The following is a 7,989-nucleotide window of genomic DNA, read 5'->3' as shown; positions in this document are numbered from 1 at the left end:
GATACTGATGAGAGCTCCCCGGTGCTCTCATCAGTCATGGAGAGGACCTGAAGGGCCTCCTCGCTGCTGTACATCCTTTTTGACATGCTGGCTGTGATGGGCTGTGGGACGGGTGACGGTTGACTGCGGATGATCACTGATTGGTGGCAGGTGACGGTCACTGATGGGGTGACAGATGATGATGACTGATGGGTTGACAGATGACGATGACTGATGGGGTGACAGGTGACGATGACTGATGGGGTAACAGGTGACGATGACTGATAGGGTGACAGATGACTATGACAGATGGGGTGACAGATGATGATGACTGATGGGGTGACAGGTGACGATGACTGATGGGGTGACAGACAGTGATGGAAGTAACTGCGTTAAAGTAAACGGTGTTACTTAACGCAGTTACTTTAGAGGGTAACGAGTAATCTATCTGACTACTCGTCCCCTCAAGGTAATGCCATTGAAATTACTTTGGCTGCGTTACCGCAATTACATCTACCGCCACTAGATGGCAGTAGTGTAATTCTTCCTCTCCTCTATGACCGAGGCCGGCGCTGTCCGCAGCACTGGCCTCAGTCAATGAGAGAGAGAGGCAGTAGCACAGGCCTGGAGGAGGAGGACGGAGCCAGACAGACCCCAGTGTGCTGGGCTGGCCACCATCAGCACCCAGCGACCACCACCACCACCAGCCAGGCAGCACCTCCACCAGCAGCCAGCGACCACCAGCAGCCAGGCAGCACCTCCACCAGCAGCCAGCCACCACCTCCACCAGCAGCCAGGCAGCACCTCCACCAGCAGCCAGCGACCGCCAGCAGCCAGCCACCACCTCCACCAGCAGCCAGCGACCACCACCACCAGCAGCCAGCCACCACCTCCATCAGCAGCCAGGCAGCACTGCAGCAGCACAACAGGTACAAAAACAAAAAAAACTCAGTCACAGACAGTCAAGACAGGAGGACTCAGGAGACCCCCACAGTGCGCCACACCACCACCAGCCACCACTACCACCTACTCACTCTATACACCCATTGACCCCTATATGCACCTACCCACCCTCCCTATACACCAACTGACCCCGATATACACCTACCCACCCACTCTATACACCCACTGACCCCTATATACACCTACCCACCCACTCTATACACCCACTGACCCCTATATACACCTACCCACCCACTCTATACACCCACTGACCCCTATATACACCTACCCACCCACCCTATACACCCACTGACCCCTATATACACCTACCCACCCTCCCTATACACCCACTGACCCCTATATACACCTACCCACCCTCCCTACACACCCACTGACCCCTATATACACCTACCCACCCACTCTATACACCCACTGACCCCTATATACACCTATCTACCCACCCTATACACCCACTGACCCCCAAATACACCTACCCACCCACCCTATACACCAGCAGTGTACCACTCAGGTACCACAGTGCCACTCTCAGCAAATACCACTCAGGTACCACTAACCAAATACCACGCATACAAGAGGCATATAAGTTATTTGACATATTTAAATATTTTTTTAAAGTAACGCAATAGTTACTTTCCCTGGTAATTAGTTACTTTTTTACTGATGTCACTAACTTTTACTTTTTGGGAGATGTAACTAGTAACTATAACTAATTACTTTTTTTAGGTTACATGACCAACACTGGTGACAGATGACAATGACTGATGGGGTGACAGGTGACAATGACTGATGGTGTGAGAGGTGACGATGATTGATGGGGTGACAGATGACGATCACTGATGGGGTGACAGGTGACAATGACTGATGGGGTGAAAGGTGACGATGATTGATGGGGTGACAGATGACGATCACTGATGGGGTGTGTTATATCCTCCGTGTTGTGAGACACACAGGACTCTGGTCTGGAACAACGGTTGTTTATTCAGGACTCTCTGTACAGCATTACAGGACAGCTCTGCATATCAATACATCTCTACATGTGTCTAAAAATGGCCACTCTGCCCCTTGACCCTTGTCATCACTCCTGGGTGACAAGTGACGATGATTGATGGGGTGACAGGTGACGATGACTGATGGGGTGACAGGTGACGGTGATTGATGGGGTTACAGGCGATGGGCGATGGTCACTGATGGGTGACAGGTGACGGGTGATGGTGCACGGCGGTACTGATGGCAGTCTCTGGTGACAGGTGCACTTTAGGCTACGTTCACATGTGAGCGTAGCGATCATGGGCAGAATCACCGCGATTCTGCCCACGATCCGGAAATCATTGCAAATCGCGGGACGCCTGTGCGTTGCTCGTGATTTGCAATAGCACCCCAAACGCTGTGTGATGTTGCCACGATTTCACTCAAACAACGCATGACGCCCCAAAGAAGCTCTTGTACCTTTTTTGGGCATCATGCGTTGTTTGCGCGATGTTACCGCGATTCGGCAGGCGGAAATCGCGGCAACATCGCACAGTGTTTGGGGTGCTATTGCAAATCATGGGCAAAGCACAGGCGTCCCGCGATTTGCAATGATTTCTGGGTCGCGGGCAGAATCGCTGTGATTCTGCCCGCGATCACTACGCTCACATGTGAACGTAGCCTTATGGGTGGCAATTTCTGGGCACTGATTAGGTGAATTTTGGGTGACAGGTGCAATTGGGGGGGGGGGGCTGAGGACTGTGTGGGGACATTTATTTGTGTACTTTTACTTTGACAGGTATACAGAGCAGTAACTCACTGTTTCTGGCTCTGCTCTCCTCACACTGGAAACAGTGTGTGAGGGGAGAAGAGCTAGTAACAATGAGTTACTGCTCTGTTTACATTTTGTGATCGGCTGTGAATGGATTCAGAGCCGATCACATAGTAAACAGCCACTGTCAGTGACTGTTTACTACTGCCGGTGACTAGCTGTGTTCCTAGGGAACACAGAGCCACCGTCATGACAGCGCTGCGCGCTCCCGATCACGCATGCGATTCGGGGACACACCGCCACCGACAGTGCAGGGCGGAGCGCACACGATCGCGTGCCTGCCCTGCCTGATTGGGCGGACGTCATATAACGTCCACCCAGAACAATGGCCACACCGTCCTGCCTTCATTTGACGGTGGGCGGGCTGCAAGTGGTTAAACAAACTCACACAGAACATGTACCCAACAGGAGGACATCTCCCTCCTGATCATATTACCCTAACAATAAAAATTGTATAGCTAATTAACTAGCCATCTGGACAGAAACAAGAGGTGAATGGGAATCTACACCTAGACAATGTTTTTATTAATCAGGATCTCACCCCAGGTCACACTGCTCAAGCTCGTGAAGTACAATACACATTATTACAAGTATAAACACATCCCCACAGTAGACAATAGGTGAGCTAATTAGGACAATTAACAATGGGTGAAAGACAGGTGCCTTGAGTTGATGAGATTCTAATCTGCTATGAGTCTGACTGTGTGGAGCAGTCCTTAATGGTAATGTTCCATCTAGGCCTTTAACATGGATCCTAGGCCTAGAGTTGCAGAGTCTGTGTGTCTTTGGGAGAAATGGACTTGAATCCAAAGTAAAATTACTCCAAGGGTCCCCCCAGCATACACCTTTACAAAGAATAGTGTTCCCCTAAATACCTGGGCCCATAGTCAGTAGACAAGAGACTAGCCTGCAGTCCCCTCCAAAAGCCTGTGTCGTCAGTGAGTTTGTCACATTTATAACTTTTTTATTTGAAAATATCATTTTTTGCTGTAGGGCATCCTACAGCAGGAATAAAAAAAAAATTTTTGAAGAGCACCCCCACCCCCCCATATACAGTGCCTTGCGAAAGTATTCGGCCCCCTTGAACTTTGCGATCTTTTGCCACATTTCAGGCTTCAAACATAAAGATATAAAACTGTAATTTTTTGTGAAGAATCAACAACAAGTGGGACACAATCATGAAGTGGAATGAAATTTATTGGATATTTCAAACTTTGTTAACAAATAAAAAGCTGAAAAATTGGACGTGCAAAATGATTCAGCCCCTTTACTTTCAGTGCAGCAAACTCTCTCCAGAAGTTCAGTGAGGATCTATGAATAATCCAATGTTGACCTAAATGACTAATGATGATAAATAGAATCCACCTGTGTGTAATCAAGTCTCCGTATAAATGCACCTGCACTGTGATAGTCTCAGAGGTCCTTTAAAGCGCAGAGAGCATCATGAAGAACAAGGAACACACCAGGCAGGTTCGAGATACTGTTGTGGAGAAGTTTAAAGCCGGATTTGGATACAAAAAGATTTCCCAAGCTTTAAACATCCCAAGGAGCACTGTGCGAGTGATAATATTGAAATGGAAGGAGTATCAGACCACTGCAAATCTACGAAGACCTGGCCGTCCCTCTAAACTTTCAGCTCATACAAGGAGAAGACTGATCAGAGATGCAGCCAAGAGGCCCATGATCACTCTGGATGAACTACAGAGATCTAAAGCTGAGGTGGGAGACTCTGTCCATAGGACAACAATCAGTCGTATACTGCACAAATCTGGCCTTTATGGAAGAGTGGCAAGAAGAAAGCCATTTCTTAAAGAAATCCATAAAAAGTGTCATTTAAAGTTTGCCACAAGCCACCTGGGAGACACACCAAACATGTGGAAGAAGGTGCTCTGGTCAGATGAAACCAAAATCAAACTTTTTGGCAACAATGCAAAACGTTATGTTTGGCGTAAAAGCAACACAGCTCATCACCCTGAACACACCATCCCCACTGTCAAACATGGTGGTGGCAGCATCATGGTTTGGGCCTGCTTTTCTTCAGCAGGGACAGGGAACATGGTTAAAATTGATGGGAAGATGGATGGAGAAAACCTGATGGAGTCTGCAAAAGACCTGAGACTGGGACGGAGATTTGTCTTCCAACAAGACAGTGATCCAAAACATAAAGCAAAATCTACATAGGAATGGTTCACAAATAAACATATCCTGGTGTTAGAATGGCCAAGTCAAAGTCCAGACCTGAATCCAATTGAGAATCTGTGGAAAGAACTGAAAACTGCTGTTCACAAATGCTCTCCATCCAACCTCACTGAGCTTGAGCTGTTTTGCAAGGAGGAATGGGCAAAAATTTCAGTCTCTGGATGTGCAAAACTGATAGAGACATACACCAAGCGACTTACTGTAATTGCAGCAAAAGGTGGCGCTACAAAGTATTAACTTAAGGGGGCCGAATAATTTTGCACGCCCAATTTTTCAGTTTTTTATTTGTTAAAAAAGTTTGAAATATCCAATAAATTTCGTTCCATTTCATGATTGTGTCCCACTTGTTGTTGATTCTTCACAAAAAATTTGTTTTATATCTTTATGTTTGAAGCCTGAAATGTGGCAAAAGGTCGAAAAAGTTCAAGGGGGCCGAATACTTTCGCAAGGCACTGTACATATCAGACCCTTTGATATTGATTTTAAGGTGGTACTTTGCAAAAAACAAAACATCTGAGTATATGGAAAGGGGAAATGAGTGTGCATCCCCCTCCTGAACTATACCAGGTCACATGCCCTCAACATGAGGGGTGCCTCGTCCCCACAACACCTGCTCATTTGTTGTAGGGGTATGTGAGCAAGTGGCTTATCGGAATCTGTAAGCCTTCTTTAACAAAAAGTGGGCACCCCCAGATATCACCACCCATGTGGATGAATAAAGAGTACAAAGGAAGCAACAGGATCAGATGTCATCTCTGGGTCCCCATTTGCTAATGCAATTTAAAGGGGTGGTGTCACCCGGGTGACGTCATTGACATCACCGGGTTACCCCTGGTAAGGTACCCCCTCCACGTTGAGGGCATGTGGCCTACTATGATTCAGCAAGGGGGCCACACTCATCCCTCTTTTCTAGCCTGCCAGGCTGCATGCTCAGATAAGAGTCTGGTATGGGATCTGGGGCGCCACACTTTTTTTTTTTTTTTTGAGTAATGAGCCCCCTATGAAATCCACTTTAAACCTAAAGAGCCTAGTATGGGGGGAACACCTCATCATTTTTTTTATACAGTCCCTACTCAAAAAACAGGTAACAGCTGAATGAGCAGGGCAGAGATGAGTCACTGGTTGTTAGGATGTTGGTGGATGTTGGCAATCGTGGTAAAAAAACATGGCAATCCATAGCAATTATGCTTGGTGATTTTCTATGGTAGGAAACTATACTTTATATTAAAGTTGGGACACCCCCCTCCCCCACCTCTTGGTTCGATTCGAGCCAGAACTCTTGAACATTGCAAAGGTTCGGACCCGAACCACGAACAATATTAAAGTCTACGGGACCCAAACTTAAAAAATCAGAAGTGCCCATTTTGAAAGCTTATATGCAAGTTACTATCCATAAAAAGAATATGAGGGCCCAGGTACTAACCTCGGGGACGTGTATTATTGCAAAGAAAACTTTTAAAAAAGTTTTTAAAGGAGCAGTGATCTTTATGATGCTTAAAGTGAAACAATAAAAAATTCCTTTAAATATTGTGCCTCAGAGGTCCCCTAAGTCTGCTTGTAAAGTAGTGCATTTGTACCTTTTATAGAACCTGCTGCAGCAAAACTGACATATATAAAGAAAAAAATTACATTTAAATTGATTTTCCCTGCATGCTTTCTTTATTTTGGAAACAACAGCTTGGGAAGCCAGTCTGTATGATGAGGCCACAAAGTAGTCTCTTTGGCAGACTTTGGATGGAAATAACAAAGTTTTGCACCACAGTGAGCAAGCCTTATGTGAAGAAGCCAAATTATAGTACACTCAGGCCAAGGTTAACAATTTCTTTTGATAAAGTCTGGTGTCTCTTTCACAGACTTTGGATAGAAGTAACAGGTTTGGAAAAATTGGGCTTTGGGTGTTGGTGGTGCCTTCACACCGTAACCCCATAGAGGTACTCTTCAAAAAAAAAAAATCTGTTTTTTTTAACAAAACATACAAAAAAATGTCCAACAATACCCCCTAAAGAGAAGTTTCAAAACAAATTTAAAAAATCTAATTTTGAAATTCCTCTATTCTCTTATCTCACCATCTTCTTCCTCTTCCACTCCTCGTATATACAATGCATTAGTACACCTTATTAGAACTTCTTCAAGGTGTCCAGACAATGCTCCATCAATATATCCTTCTGTATTGGTAAGCTACATGTTCATGTAGCCATCCACAGAGACCAGATATCCCTTGTATTCTATACTCCGATTCAGTTTCACCTCTACTGGTTTACCAGTAAGGCCATTAAGGAATGGTTTTGGGTTTAGTGGCAAACCCATTCTGCTGCTGAAGCCACCACTGAAAGGAAAAGAAACGTTCCCCGCAGAATGCTCCAAGAACACACCGCCGGAAATGGCTAGAGGTAATCTTGATGAAAGCAAGAATTGGCCTTTCTGTAAAAAATTTAAAGTATATACTCCTGTCAAAAATTGGGCTTTTTGTGTTGGTGGTGCCTTTACACCGTAACCCTGTACAGGTACATTTGATGAAAGCAAGAATTGGCCTTTCTGTAAAAAATTTCAATTATATGCAGCTGTCAAAAAGGTGCAAAGAAATTGGGCGTTGGGTGTTAGTGGTGCCTTTACACTTTAACCATATAGAGATACACTTGATAAAAGCAAGAATTGGCCTTGCTGTAAAAAAAAATGTAAATTATACGCACCTGTCAAACAGGTGTGGAAAAATTAGTCATTGGGTGTTAACCACTTGCCGACCGCCGCCCGACTATATACGGCGGCGGTCAGCCCCTCACAGGCAAAGTGACGTACCGGTACATCACTAGCCTGTGAGCCAATAGGGGGCGAGCGCGCGTTGCCGGAGGCGCGCTCCCGCCCCCGCTCGTTCCCTAAGTAGCCCGATGTCCGCCGGTCACTCGCGATCGTCGGATACAGCAGGAGAAAGGCAGGCGGCTAATGTAAACAAAGCCGCCTGTCTTTCTCCCCTGTGTAACAGCACAGATCATACGGTCCTGCTATGTAGGACCGTTGATCTCTGCTATTACACACACAGCCACATCCAATCA

The 7,989-nt window shown here is 46.0% G+C and overlaps 1 pseudogene across 1 annotated transcript; it reads right to left on the bottom strand.

The window, feature by feature from the left end:
- Positions 1–6,988: 6,988 nt before the first annotated feature.
- Positions 6,989–7,246, bottom strand: LOC309556677 (small nuclear ribonucleoprotein F-like; annotated as a pseudogene). The gene has a single exon. The product of its transcript is annotated as a small nuclear ribonucleoprotein F-like (transcript).
- Between the last annotated feature and the right edge of the window lie 743 nt (positions 7,247–7,989).

Source organism: Pelophylax lessonae, assembly GCF_965119305.1.
Source record: "Pelophylax lessonae genome assembly, chromosome: 5".
NCBI lineage: Eukaryota > Metazoa > Chordata > Amphibia > Anura > Ranidae > Pelophylax > Pelophylax lessonae.
This window is presented reverse-complemented; position numbering and strand designations above follow the sequence as displayed.